Source organism: Pleurodeles waltl, chromosome 7 (genome assembly GCF_031143425.1).
Source record: "Pleurodeles waltl isolate 20211129_DDA chromosome 7, aPleWal1.hap1.20221129, whole genome shotgun sequence".
Classification (NCBI taxonomy): Eukaryota; Metazoa; Chordata; class Amphibia; order Caudata; family Salamandridae; genus Pleurodeles; species Pleurodeles waltl.
The window spans coordinates 1,339,309,458-1,339,325,270 of record NC_090446.1 but is presented as its reverse complement, the minus strand read 5'-3'; positions in this window follow the sequence as shown (position 1 = coordinate 1,339,325,270).

Below are 15,813 nucleotides of genomic sequence, written 5' to 3'. Positions count from 1 at the left end.
ACTCCCTGTCCACTCAGCTCACTCTTGCATTTGTCTGCTTTCTCCCATTGTGACTCTTTCGTTTTTCTCTTCCTCTGTTTTTCCCATATGTGTCTTTTGCTCGCAGTGAGTGCTTGAGGCTGAATGATAAGCTCCGGCCCGCAAAAATAAGTGTCGGTGCTCAGCACCGGAAACAACAAGCACAAATTAAGCAGTGCTACCAACACTGATTCACCCTTTTAGAACTCCTTGACAAATGTATTGAATTACATCAAAAACGGGCTCAAGTTCTAGTCACAGGAGATTTTACTGCAGCCTTTGAATCATCGCCGTACAATAATGTTCTTATTAAGCAGGAAGACGAGCAGAGGGGCCTACCTCTTATAGTGGGTAATTGAGTCATCATTCAAATACTGCCTTCCAGCTGGTGGCCATGGTAGTTGGCCAGGGCTTAAGAGCCTGATCCGGCCAAGAAATGTCACCGACCATTAAAAGGGAAAGCTTTAATAGTACTATTGATTATGTGATTGTTGATCTGAGGCTGTGGCCTCTTATCCACGATATGAAAATTGAAGATCGCACGGATATTGACCACAATTCCCAGATCACAAAATTCATGAACGCCTCTTCTAGAAGTTATGAGAACTTTTTCAGAAAAAGATTAGCATAAACTAGCATTATGTGTGAATGCAAAACCCTGGTTTAATTCTTGCTGTAAGTTAGTAAAACATGCACTGATGATGTCCGTTCAAAAGTGTCCATGCAAGGAGATCATAGAAGCCAGAAGTGTTTACAAAAAAGGCCCTTGCTAATGCCAAGAATGTCGGGGACGAGCAGAATTTGCATGATCTACTGCACGCTCTCGAGACCAACAACAATAAAGCCTTCTGGAATATAATCTCCCATTGTAGCTTCGGTAGTACTCACTCTTTCCATCGTCACATTCAACCTGGAAAATGGGTGGCACATTTCTCTTCCCTCTATGCCTTGCCTAAGAGCGCTGTGCCACTTTTGAGTCTTAGCTCTGGAACTTTCGTCGCACAGTCTTCTAATATATCCAATACTTCTGCCGCTCTCAGCTTCCTCAGATCAGCTAAGGCACCTGGTCCAGACAAGATTCCTGGAGATTTGTATAAATCCAAGCCCTGTTATATTAACTGTATTCAATGCTATTGCAGTCTGTGCCGAATTCCCATATTCCTATAGGGGTGCAGAAATAATTCCCGTTTACAAGGGAGATGCGGGTAACCCCTCAAATTACAGGTCCATTAGCCTTACAGGTAACTTGCAGAAGGTCTTTGCTAGGCAATTACTCGGACAGGTTCAGATTTTGGATAAAAGAGCACCACTTCAAGCAGGCTTCTGTGCGAAAAAGAGCACCATTGATCAGGTATTTAGATTCCCAATAGTGTACTGGAAGAGCTGCTTAATAAACAAAATTTGTGTGTAGCCTCTGTTAATCTACATGCTGCATATGACCTTGTCCCATGAGCGAAACTGTGGAGTATTTCAGGGGAAATGGGCACCCCTGTGAACCTGATTCATTTAATTGCGAGCATGGATTAAGAAAACTTTACACAGGTTCGCGAAGGGAATAAGGGAGAACTTACCGACCGCAACCCTGTATTACAATGCGTGTATCAGGGGTGTGTTCAAGCAACCACTTTGTTTACACACTACATAAATGACATGAATTATTAACGTGCCTGAATGATTCACCAACCTTAAACGGCTCCAAAATTTCTATCCTACTTTTTGTTGATGATTCATTACTTATTTCCAAGACATTCAACGGTCTTCAAAGTTAGTTGATAATTTTACCAAGTTCTGTGCTCCAAGAGGTCTTCAATTAAATGCTTCTAAGACTACGTTCATGGTGTATAATAGGGCAGGACCAACCAGAAGCTGTCTCAAGATGGTGGTACCTGAGATGCTGGAAAGGGTCCATAGTTTTGATTACCTGCGGGTCAAACTGTCAGAGAAGTGTAAGTAGGTCCGCAATGCAGCAACAGTTGCCTACACATTCAACATAGGTCTAATGCCATTGTGTGAATGCATAATCAAACTATCTCTCATTCCATTTCATCTGCTCTGGAGGTTTATCGTGGCAAGGCACACAATGCTACTCTGCATGGAGATGAACTGTGGAGGCTTGAAGACATGCAAAAATCAACCATAATTGAGAAAATCTTTATACGAGCCCTTAGAAAAACTTCATAAGAGCCCTTACTTCAGTTCCCCCCCAGTACTCCCCTCATTTCTCTTTCTTTTATATTGATCTTAAAATAATTCATGATGTGCAAAACTGAAGTATTTGGTATATTGGGAACAACTATTGCCTACTCCAGAGCTCCTTGATTTTAGGGATGGCCTGAAAGACCTGCTGAACATGTCGAATGTAATGAAAGTCCCATGGCTAATCTTTGTATCATGTTGGTTTTCTGAGCTGGGCTTAGCCAAGCTGTGGAAAACTGGGTAGACATTTGCAAGGCTGAAGCTAAAGCTCTTAAGACCAGTTACTGGTCGTTTGTCCACAAACAATTTGTATTGAATACTAGCAATGGGCATTTAACTAATCAGTTCTTCCAGATTAAGGTTATCCCACATTTTGATCAGTTTTTAGATACTATTGCCCCCGCTTGTATGTTTGCTTCATACTAGGGAATTTAGCACTTAGAGAGCTGACAAGTAGATGGTTCAATGGGCAGATTTCCAGCATATGCCCTACCTTCGGCATAGCTTGTGAAACTGAGGAGCATGTTTTGTTCTTTTGTCCAGCCTACACCTTCGTATACGCCGCAAGTGGATACGTCTGGTGGGCCTGAATTTAGGGACCACCTGTTATCTTTTAGCACATAGGATATTAAAGACAGATACTTTTGATTATACAGTGTTTGCTGTGAGTTGCTTTCTTTTAAATGTTTGGTTCAAGCGGAATACGTTTCTGTCTCAGTCACCATCAGATTGATTATGCATGTGGTGTCCTGAGACATTCTAGCACCCTTGCAAGCAATATTTTTGACCTACTTGGTAATTTTGCTTCATATTGCACTTTAATATTGTACAAGTACTTTTAAAAAAATGGCATAGCTCTTTAAGGTATTACGCTTGTCTTGGATGTACCCTTCTACAATGCTGCATTTTCATTTGAGCACTTTATGAATCATTTAATTGCATATCAGGCCTGTTTTATGACGTTAGCCAACATAATTGAGCTCTCGGTTTAAATTAACTTTGAACAATGCAAGTTTGCAATCTGGGTGCATTTCATGCTGTTTATTTTGGGCAAGTTAAGCAACATTTTTTTTGTTTTGTTTTGTTTTATCTGGTCTTATTTTAATCACGAGATGACTGCGCTCGGGCAGCAAACTGTTCTATTTTATGTACTAATTTATTCTGCGATTGGGTTTTTAGATGCTATTTAAGTGATTACTTTGCTGGTTATGATAACCGAATAAAGTGGGCTTGACTGTCTAACTCTTTTCTTCACTTCTGGAGTGGTAGGTGCAGAGCAACAGGATGCAACCTAGTGGTGTGAAGGAGCATCGCTTTTTAGGTCGAGCCCACAAGCGCTTTGACCTGTTGTAAGTATTGTGGGCTTTTAACCACACCCATCACTTTCATTAATACGTGAGCTTGCCTTTCAAAAATCACTTGATGTAATTGGTAAATGCTTTCCGTTTGTCCTGCTTTGAGGCTGTTTTTCACACGCTTAGCAGACTGCCCCTGTTACATGGATTATTGCACAGTTGTCGATATACTTTAGTGTAGCCAAACTATTTTTATTTGTCTCTCCCCTTCGTGCTGCATGGCGGCCATGGTGCTCACAGCGTGAACAGGCACAGCAGCGTGAACTCGATCAACAGTATTGAAGAACTGGTCACGTTGTTCACAGTTACCTAATCAGAGTAATTTCATGTGGCTTTCCCCTTAAAACACTTGAAATTGGTAAATGCTTTATGTAAAACAGAAATCCTTAATGCGAAAGCCGCTCTCCAAGCAGAGCAGGAGAGCCGATACTACAATATTCACTGCAATCAGGAAATTCATCCCACAATGCTTTGCAGGGTATTACTTTTACAAAACATGATTGCTCATAACTCAGCCTATGGTGGTCCTATGAAAAACACTATCTACATCATCTCTAGGTTCCCACACTAGGTTAGTGGGGACCCAAAATAACCACTCCTAAAATTAAGAGCCTTTTAAGCTTTTTCATGGCTAGAACTTTTTTTAAAAAATTTTTTTTTTTACAACTGGGAGAAGTTTTGTTTTTAAGGCCTTATTGCAGTAGGCCTGTTAGCCCTAAAAACGCCCTCTAGGGCTAAGTACATGGTTACACTGGATTACTTTCTCCTTTTTTCACGCGAATATGACCTCTAGGGGCTAACAATATGGTTACATGACCTTGTTTCTTACAAATGATATTTTTGTTATGGTGGGGCTGTTTTGAACATGACAGTCTAATGTCAAAAGTTTATTTCTGATAAAGCTTTATTTAATAATCTCTCCTTATTACAATTATGGCCATAATTCAGACCAACTTAACATCCTTATTACACTATGACTGTTTAAACACTCTTGTTATGTCTGGGTGTCCCTTCTAGTTTATTTCTCTTCTGTGGCGGTCTTTTGTCTTTTTTTGGGGAATTGTATTAGCCAGCCAGCAAGCAACTCTGATGGTAGGGTGGTGAAAGTGGTATTCTATTGGAATTAGCATGGCACATTTAAATTAGGATGCTAAATGACAACATTTTCATTTTTTGCTACAGGTAGAGGAAGAAGGTAAATGGAAGTATTTTAGTTATAGACAGGGCCACTGCAATTAGATGGCATTAAAAGACAAAATTATGAGGCAGGGTTGACCAATTTATGTGGCAAGAAAAGTCCAGTTATGAAGTTACAATGCCAATAGTTCTAACTCAAGCAAATATGAGATCTATTGCATTGCAAATGCTTGAGTTTCTGGGTTCAGCCTGGCACCTGGGGATATTCACAAAGTGAGAAATCTACAGCTAGAAGTAGCTATCAGAATTGAAATTTACATTATATTTAAGGATCCCTGTAACCTGTTTTGAGGTCACACCTCCATTCCTGTCTCCATCCCTTTCTAACAACCTCTCTGATTTATTCTTCACCAACGTAAGACAAACACAAATCAGAGGTCCATTTTACTCTCCGCCATCTCTTTTGATTTTATCACCTATGGAAGCTTTTACAAGCCGTCTTATTTTTTGTAAAGAGGTGTTTCACTCTCCTCTTCTAGCTACATTAATTTAGGAATATATCAAGCAAAAGGTTGGGTTCTCCATCACTCCTACTTCACTAAAATCCTTATATGTGGGCTGCCTCTTATTTGGTCATATTTTCACAAAATTCTAATTCCTCTTTGCTCTCCACCATCATTCTAAGTGCCTGGATGCTGGCCACCGTTCTCCTGATTCTTAAAAGCTCAACAATGATCCATCCAATCTAACCAGCTACCATCCCATCTTGCTGTTCCACATACCATCTAAAATCACAGAGTACTCAATACTGACACCTATCTGATCATGGAGCAGAAAACCTTGTCGAACTCCTCCCAAGTTGGTTTCCAACATTGTCAGAAAACAAGTGCCAGTAGTATAGTTTTCTTGATCCTTACACTGCCTTCACAATGCGAATTATGTTTTTAGGCCTTAGATTTGAAAGCGTAATAATATTGCTAACAAAATAGAGAGACTGGGCTCTGTGTCTGCCCTTTACAATTACTAGTTTTCTTCTTTTGTGCAGTCATTGACTTGAGAGTTTGCCAAACATGTCTTGGCTCAGCTGAGTGGAGCATTCATCTCTCTCACCTAATCCTATTGGCTGTTCGAATGTATCCTTCCACCTTAAGCGGTGCCAAGAAACCTGTGGTGTCCGTGCGCTATTTCCATAATCTGTAACATAAGATTGTAGGAAACTACCCTCTTTGGCATGGTTACCCCACTTTTGCCTGCTGTCAGTGTGTTTTGACTGTTTTCACTGGGATCCTGCTAACCAGGACCCCAGTGATTGTGATCTCTCCATCTAAATTTGGTTGTCTAGTACATTGCACACCCCACAACTGGCATGCTGGTGACCCCATGTAAGTTTCTAGTAGCTGGTACTTAGGTACCCAGGGCATTGGGACAGGAGGGGATCCCCTTGGGCTGCAACACGTATTGTGGCACCCATGGGAGCCTATACAAAATGTGTCTGCAGGCCTGCATGCACCCTTTCACTACAGGTCACTGTAAGTCAACCCTATGGTAGGCCCTCCTAGCCCGGAGGACAGGGTGCAGGTACCTGTTTGTAAGGGCACCCTTGCATGAGCAGAGGTGTACCTATGAACTCCAGCTCTAGAGTTCATAGGTACACTGGACTTCGTAAGTGTGGGGAAGCCATTCTACCTGTGTACTGGACACAGGTCACTCACTACCTGTGTGAGGCATAATAGTAACTCCGAACTTGGGCATGTTTGGCATCAAACATGTAGGAATCATACCCCAATACCGTTGCCAGTATTGTCTGTATGATTCCATGCACTCTGGGGGCTCCTTAGAGGACCCCCAGCATTGCTCCTACTACTCTACTGGTTTTTCGAGGCAGCCTGCACTGGTGCCACCACCATACAAGCTTCCGCCCTCCTGCTGCAGGCAGAACAAAGTTTTTCCTGTGGAAGAGTGAGGAAACACCCTTACCCTTTGAAATATGTGTTACATGGCTTGGGAGTGGTAGCCTTTCCAGGCCACTGGTATGCTTTAAAGGGCACATTTGGTGCACTCCTTGCATAAACCGGTTTGCACCAGTCCCAGTCCCTGCTTTGGCATGAAACTGGACAAAGGAAAGGGTAATGACCACTCACTTGTCCATCACCACCCTAGGGGTGGTGCCCTGAGTTCCTCCAGGTGGCCACTTGATTCTGCTATCTTGAATCCAAGGTGGGCAGAGACCCCTGGGAGCATCTGAGTTGCCAGGTCAGGTAGCTGATGTCACAGCCCCCCCCTGATACGTAGTCACCCTGCTAGGTGGCCAATCCCCCTTCCTTAGCTATCTAGGGTCTACCTCTTGACGGGCAAGATTCCAGCAGAACTCCTCTGCATCCTTTACTTCATCTTCTGGCCACTAGGACTGCAACTGGACCTTCAAGGAACTGACAATCTGCAACTACAGCGATGACTCCACTCTGCAACATTGTTTCCCTGGCTGTGCATCCTCTGATGGAAGCCATTCTTCAGCCTGCACAAGAAATAAGTAGGAATCTCTCTTGGAGTGAAGGAGTCCCTCCACTGCATCTGAAGGCACCAACAGCAACAATGACAAGCTGCGTAGATCCTCTCTCCTGCGGAACTGCATGGATCCTGCATCACAGGTGGTGGTATGGAGTGGCACATCACTTGCATCACTTCTGGCACTCCTCTTTGGCTCCTATGCTGCACTGATGACCTTCTTCCTCCACTTTAGACCTGGTCCTGCATCCACATAAGGGTGGGTAGTGGCTCCTGCCACAACCGGACACTCCATCTCGAACTGGACTTGGTCCTCTTCCATTACAGGTCCTCTTCTGTCAGGATCCACCATTGCATTCTTCCAGCCTTGGTTTGGTCTTGCACAATCCTTCTCCAAAATCCTCCTGTTGGGTTTGGGGAAAAGCGGGTTGTTACCGCTTCTCTCCTGGTCGCTTGGGGTTCCTAGTTTCTCCAGCTCCTTTCTCCTGATTCCACATCCTTGGGTGGGGCACTGCCTTTCATATGCCAGTTTTTTTTAGTAAATTGTTTGGCCATCCCCAAGGGCCCTTACTATTTGCTATTGCTTTTACCAATGCCTATTGCTTTCCATGCTATTTACTGATTTCTAATGTGTATTATAATAGTGTGTTTACTTACCTCCAGTTGGGGTATTGCCTATATAGTATTTTAGTATTTGTGTTACTAGAATAAAGTCCCTTTATTCTTGTAACACTGTGTGATTATTTCATGTGTGTAAGTGCTGTGTGATTAGTGGTATTTCATAAGTTTTGCATATCACCCAGATAAGTCTTGGCTGTTCATCCACAGCTACCTCTAGAGAGCCCTGGCTTCCTAGACACTGCATACACTTCACTTCTAGGGGATACCTGGAATAAGGTTATAAAACCATAAGTGCTCACTGCACACCTGGCCAGCTTCCTACAAAGATAACCTTGACTCCAGTGCTTGCAATGAATTGCTTGAGGGACTCACAACTACATATCTCTCTGTCCTCTCCCTCCCATTTGTCTCACTTTAATGTGTGCACACTGCATGCTTTAGCATTTTACTCTGCCTGCCTTTGCACATTACACTGAATGCCTTAGCACATTAGACCAAGACCTAATGAATTTGCCAGAGCTTCCTTCAGTGTTTGATGTATCAAGGTCTACAGAGAGATCAAAGAGGATCCGAAGGCAGAGACCATAATGGAGCAAGGAGTGTGGCTTCATCCACAACTTACATGATTGGAGTACACATTGCACCTTGATCTGAGTTAAGGCTTTATGCTACTAAGTAGGTGATTCATGCAGCTGGATGAGTAGAGCTTTCTCACATGCGTTTGGAAGGAAATTCATATGCGTAACAGGTAAGTTGTAGTTGGCAAAGTGGCTGGAATCCAGGATTGCTTTCTTCGGAAATGGTAGGAACTGTCAGGTTTTGAGTGCATCACAGAAGTTACCTTTTGTCAGGGATGCATTGTTTATGTTGGATAGGGCACTAACGCTTCTCTGGAGAGGGACTTCTTAATGGTTAAAGTAGGATGTTGCCTTCCTTCATAATGGCGGCATTGGAAGCACTGAGGATGTCACTGAGGTGTTTACATTGAAGGTGGACCACTTTTGGGGGTGAAGAATGGGCAGAGAGGCAGGCTGGAAGGCTGCTTTGCATTATCAAACTAGTTTCAACATGGATTTCAGTTGTTTCTTTTCTCAGTGAAAACAGTTTCTTCTAAGTGAAGAAATAGTTGTTTGTGTTGCATGAGTCCTTAGTCTCTGGAAGTGTTTGGTTAGAAAAAGGGCTATTTCAGTGATTCAGCCATAAATGGGGTTTGCTTTTGACGCTTTGTTGCGTCCTAGTAGGTTGGGTTGCTGCAGTGATGTGGGACCTTTTGCATGAAGTAGCTTTAGCTGAATTATGTTGACGTGGTGTATATCAATTTCTGGTCCTGTTTGCGGTCTTTTGCTTATATGAGTGCATATGACTTCTATAGCATGACCTAGCTAAAAAGTAATGGAATGTTGTACAAAAGCAGGAGTTTAGAAAAGGAAATAACCTACAACATGAATGGGGTACACAAGAGAAGGAGGGGAATGGGGTAATACCTGTAATATTTTTGCTTCAAGCGGTGGGTCTTCCGGTTCTTTCAGAAGCAGAGAATAGATGGAGTTTGTATTTTTATAGATCGTTCCCCTGTACTTATACTTCTTTCAGTCACCCAAGCAATTTTTGTTTCACTGTATCCTACTGTCATTTAGATCGCTTTTACGACTCTGTAAGCATGTACTACAGTAGAGACAACCTCTCTAAGGAAGACTTTAGTGTCCTACAAACCATATATAAAACGTTATACTGTGAAATCTGGGAATAGTGTGCACGCCAGCTCTTGCTACTGAGTTCTGACACAAACATGTTTTCGTAATATTCTTCTTTATACGTTACAAGGAGTAAAGAATTGCCATCATTGATTTTTGTTCCAGATATTGCTAGAACAATTGCGGATCTGACTGCTTTATCTAATAAGTGGCAACTCTCATAGAATTCTTTAGATGGAAATTAGCAAACTAAATTATACTTGGGAAGCCATTGTCAGATTGGAGAGAAGTGTCAATCTCCACCTTAGGTTCTACATTTCTCCTTGGGAAATCTCGGTGGGCTCCCTCTGAAGGTTGTATAGTTTGATGACTGTTCCCAAGTATTAATTCTAGGCCTAGCAAAACAAATTCTGTCTACAGCTCATTGAGCCTCCATTTAGTGTGGATTTGCCTGCAGTAGTCCTTATATCACACGTTTTACTTTAGAAAAGTAGAAGGCTACCTGTAAGTGGTCAGGATAATTATGGAACAGAGCAGAGTAGATCATGTTACAGCTTTGCCTGCATATTGAACTACATGAGTGAGAAACTCCAGTCTTGAGGTATCCCAAACATCACTCACAGATTACATTGCTTCAATACAGACCCTGGATTTTCTTCCTCTTTTAAGTGATTACTTTGATGGTTATGATAACCAAATAAAGTGTTTTTGACGGTCTATCTCGTAAAAAGGAGTCAAATACATTTTCAGTAAGCTTAGGCACCATGCAATCTCCTTCGCCCTCTCCACGAGTGCTTGATGGTTGAAGGCCAACAATAGAGCTATTATTTTGAAAAAATGGGAGAACCCAGTACCCTGGGACCTGGGTAAGTGAATAATATAACAGAAACATTTGTGGTCCCTCCGGGGGAAAGGTATGAATTAACTTCCACAACAGTGGTTGTACTATAAAGAACTTTCTGTACCAATGAAGTTTGTGAATAACATATCACATTTATTGGAAACTTACATTCCACAGTTTAAAGTAATCAAGGTGCTCCTGTATAACGGCGCAGTGATGCTCAAAAGAGATGCCTGCAGAGCATAGCAGATTCTGTATTCAACAGTAGCTAGTGGATTTCTAGATAAGATGGCTGCTGCCTCCTCTCACAATGTTAAGGTAAATAGTACATTAGAAAATGGCTGATAGTTTTTGTGCTCCTTACAAGTCCAGGTTACTTTTCATAAATAAGCGAGATCCCCAGGTTCTTTTTTGGAATTTCCTCTTGTGCCAAGACTCACTAATCAGTGCTGCAATGCATTAAGAAATTATCCTACCACCAGTGCTTGAAATGGAAAATTTAAAGTGCAGGTACTCTGTGCTAGAGTACCTGCGTGTTTCCGAGAAGTGCCGGTACTCTCCAATTAAAAGTATTACGCTTTTCTTGAGATGTGCCGGTACTCTACCTCTCAAAATAAAAAAGTGCCAGTACTCAGTACCGGCCCATTTAAAGCACTGCCTACCACCCTCCTGAATTACCCATGAGGTACAAGGTCTCTACCGGGCAAGTAGTGTCATTATGGCCTTGTAAAACGGTAAATACTTATTCCGGAGAAGGGACTACCACTCGACAACTGTTCATATGCTTGACTACACTTGGCAACTGCTTTTTATCCTTTGCTTTGTTTCAAATAACACAGAATATTTTTGATGGAATTTACATAATCTCACACCATTCGTCTTTTCTCCCAATATCTTATTTACAATTACTAACCAGCTCTGCGATATTTTCATGGGTTTGAAAAGCTCTGTAATTTAATTCTCTGACTCCTTTATCCAACTTCAGAAGAAAGTATTCCTTACTTCGAAAATAGCAGTATAGCCTTTGTCTATCTTTGAGCTTTTTCACCTTTAATCCAATTACATCTTTTTGCCATGACATATGATCTCTCATTAGATCAGCAAAACTGTATACCAACGTCACATTATTGCACACTGCTGGTAAACTTTTAAATGTATGCTTCTAAGCACTTTGAAAGTGTGTGGTCACGTTTGCCCCTTCAGTCTTGGACCAATCACACAATATTTTAGCGTATACCTTAGGATTAGGGTGCGTCTTCGCAGCAAACCGCGTAGCATTCAACCTTATTATTTTCTGGCTTTCTTTGCCAAATTATTTTATATAAAAGTCCTTTATTTCACAACAGCACATTTTTGAAATCCAATTTCATCTTTAGACTGAATGTTAACATCACTCATCACGGTTACTGTAGCATTGAAAGCAGAATCACATCGAGCAACTCCATGCAAACAAATCATTATTTAGATAACTCTAACCTGTGCTTGGAGAGTGCTCGGCTTCAATGTTCTGTATCATGTTTTTGGATGAAGGGATAAAAGAGATTTTTGTCCGGGCTTACATTTATAAAATGCTGCCTATATCAGTAAAAAAAAATTAAAAAAAAAAAAACAAAGTCCAAAAGTGAAAACTTAATTAGCACTTTATGTTACTACAGAACTGGCCTGTGCTAGACCTGTAAGAGTTTAACAACGGCTGCTACTGGATTCAAGTATCTTGTGCTATGAGCGAAGCTGGTCACAGTGGACATCGTGCTTTACTGCAACTCTGAATTGTATGAAATAGTTGTGCGGTCTGTAAGTAAGTTGCCAACAGCGATTGTGCTCCTATATTATTTAATGTCATCTTATTTATAGTTAAGAGTACATATGAAATGCTTCATGGCGCTTTTGAAATTAAAACATTACTGAAACATCGGAGAAAAGCCAAACGGTAAAGAACTACGGCTAATAGTATTAGAAAACACAGGTGTTACTTGTGGTAAAGGAAACGTTCATGCTTTTTTCCTGAAAAGTAAGAAGAGCAAAGGGCAGTAACTTCAAATTTTTTGCTCCAGCCATAGAAATGCTCTGTCGCCGTTAGTCGGTATTTTGGTTTTGAGGATGGCTAATAGGTGTTGAGAGGAGACTGCGGCTTGGGGCATGTGACTCAAACTTTTCTGCCTTGCGATCTGGAATGTTCGAATATGGTCTTCTGGACTTAAGTCACAGCCTTCAAGGAGAATCTTTTCCCTCCTTAAATTCAGTACAAGGCTTTAAGAACTATTTCAATATGGTCTGGTCTTGTCAAGGAAGGTCACCGAGAAGTCTGGTTGCATATTCTGTTCGAGCTGTAGCCAATTCAGAGTGTGGACCGGCGAGTTCATCAATGTTGTGTGTTGTTGGTGAGGGAGGAAAAAAAAGGAAGTCGATTTTTAGGGACTTTAAATGCAGAAAGCAGGTGTTTAACACTTGAAAGACCAGAGCCTCAGGAGATATATCAAACTTATGGTAAATATGAAAGTTGTGCACAGATTCGTCCGAGGCCAGGATAGATACCTATGATTTGCTTTAAAACTACTTTGGTTGATTAGATATTAGACGTTCAGGATTTATTTTGTTGGGTGGAACTTGATAAAATGTTGGTCTAGGGAGAAACAGTTTGCCAAAGTAAGATGGGCCTGTGTTGCCAAAGTATATGTTTAATTTGGACACCCCATGGACCCGGTGTCTGCGTACATGTAAAATTCGATTCTGGCAGCGGGAAGTGATTTGGCCATGGGTCTCATGTAGATATCAAATATAAAGCACATTAATATTAACCCCTGTGGAAATCTGCAGCAGATCTGTAGAGGCTGAGACATAAAATTAAGAATATAAATCGCCAAGGATTTAACTTCCAGAACTGATTTTAACCAGTTTAAAGCTGCACCTGCGAACCTGGAGTCTACCATTTTGTAATGAAGGATGCAGAGGTCAATGGTGCCAACAGCAGCAAAAAGGTCTAAAGTTCTCAGGCTCTGACACCAACATTGCATCTACTGTAGGCCATCCAGAACTGACAGTATGACTAACTCCATACTCTGACTGACTCTAATGCCTCAAAAGCGCCCAGTGTGGTGGTGTTCTCTGCAAAAATCTGCTTGTATCAGCACTTTCCTCTAGCACCAGGTCTAAACATGACAGCAGTGATATTGGGTGGTAGTTACTATCTCATCCCCTTCCAACAAGGGCTTTTTCTCTATAGGTCTCAGCATAGCTGCATTCCGGGGAACGGATAAACTTCCATACATTAGGGGGCTATTGAGCAGTTGGGAGAAAGGGACAGATATGACCTGCATAAACCTGGCTGGACAGAAATCTTCTGGGGAAGCTAAAGCACTCACATTGTATATTACAGCATTTAGTAGAAAAAAGTATGATGGATTCAAATTCTCCTAAGACATTGGACAGAGGGTTTAAATGATCTTGTCATAATTGAGCAAAGATTCTATTCCATTCCTCACAATTTCAGCCTGGACATTTTTGATCCTGTTTACAAACTATTGGGGAATATTTCCATATATTTGATTAGAGGATCTGTGTAACACTGGGATTCAGCCTCAGAGATACAACGCTTACAAATTATGTTGTGGGTGGTATATTGTTTTTGTACATTGGAGGACTTGTGGTTCCTACATTTTCCCCCATCATGCCTAACACTTAAGTGGCTCTTTAACAATTTAGGTGAAAACCAAGTGTTCTTCTTGACCTTTAGCTTTATGATATTCTATGACTTCAATGGTCACGTTAGTGTTGAAGATGTCTAAAAGTTGTTTGCCTTGGAGTCAAGAGACAGTGAAAGTAACTGAAATTGCCATCAGGTAAGGGTGGAGAATCATCCAGTTCTTCTCTAAAATAGTTGTCAAACGTTCATGAGGGTAGGAGTGTGTTTTGAACCTTGATGGTGAAGGGAACCCCAAAGTGCTCATCAAAACAAAAGGGCCCAGATCTTGCGGATCATATGTTTGTTTGATTATGCGACAGCATCTATGGGGTATCCAGTCTAATAAGTACATTTGTCATTTACCAACTTCAGATCATATTTTGCTTTGATTCACATTCATTAAGTTTTTTTTCAGTCCTAAGGTGGGTTCTGCCTACAGGTTACAATTTACTAAAAGAGCCACTGACGCAGTTTGTAGGGTATACAATTCTAGCTCTTCGAGCAAAGTGGGCATTTTAGTGTTACCTTATTGGGAGGGCAGTAAAAGTAAAGTAAATGTATTGTACATTATTTTATCTTTCATATAAAGGCTAACAATTCAAACTCGGCTAGTATTTGAGAGTGTTCTATCGCTATAAGTAGGGACTAGTTCGCTGTTATCACTTATCTGTCTCTGTTTTTCACAATGTTTTATTATACCTTAGTGATAGTCAATCATCCATGAAAGCATCACTTGTCTCAGCAAGCCACGTACAAGACATACAAGGTCTATAGTATATAGGAGGACCTCAATCTGATGGTGGTGTTTCATATCCAATCTATCATCGCAAAAAGTCAAAATGTCAGAAAGGATACTGTCTACTGAATAACGTCTGCAGAACAAGTAACCTCCGGACTGAGGCAGATCCACTTAGAAATTAGCAGAACTGCTACACTCGGTCTTCACACACTAAGGCAATACAATTTAGCAAATATGTATCAATTTAACAGCTGCAAGTATAACATCTGTATACCTGCAAGGCTGAAGGGGCGGCAACAATAAGTACATATTGACTGTCTGGCACACTGCAGTTTTTATAACAATCAGACCACAAACTACAAACAGTTTTGGCAAAGCCAACAGGACTCAGCAATCTGAGAGCTATAAGTGTTTGGCAATGTTAATATTAATAATAAGAACAGCCCCAGAGCTGTACACAAATACATTTATATTGCCAACAACAATAGCTCTCGGATTGTCAAGACCTAATGGCTTTGTCAATGCTTGTTTTTCTGGCAGCCGTATTGGAACTATTTGCCTGCAGTGTTAAACATAGCTTGTTTTTGTAACAGTTCCATTAAAGTGCTGTTAGTTTCTTGCTGCCCTCTTGACATTATCTGACTGCTATGTGGAAAAAAGAAAAACAGCTGCAAATTCAAAACAGACATGAAAGCCTCTTTGAAAAGGAAAATGTGTGTTTTTAATAACAGTTTGTCTGATTATACTTTTGGCCACCAGACCCGTGCTTGGAGTCCTCCAGATAAAAAGCACATTAGCAGCAGCCTTGCACAAGTGTTGTGCTGGGACAAGGTGAGGGAGCAGTGCAAGAGGATTCATGTCTGAGGTGGAAGCAGAGACTGCAGCCCTTGTGGGTGCAGCCATGGGCATACTGGACCCAGGCAGTGACACTCGATTTAAATAAAATGATAATAAAATAAACTCAGAGCTAATTAAAAGAACAGTGCTCCTAATGTGTGGCAGGACCGGTCACCTATTAAAAAAAT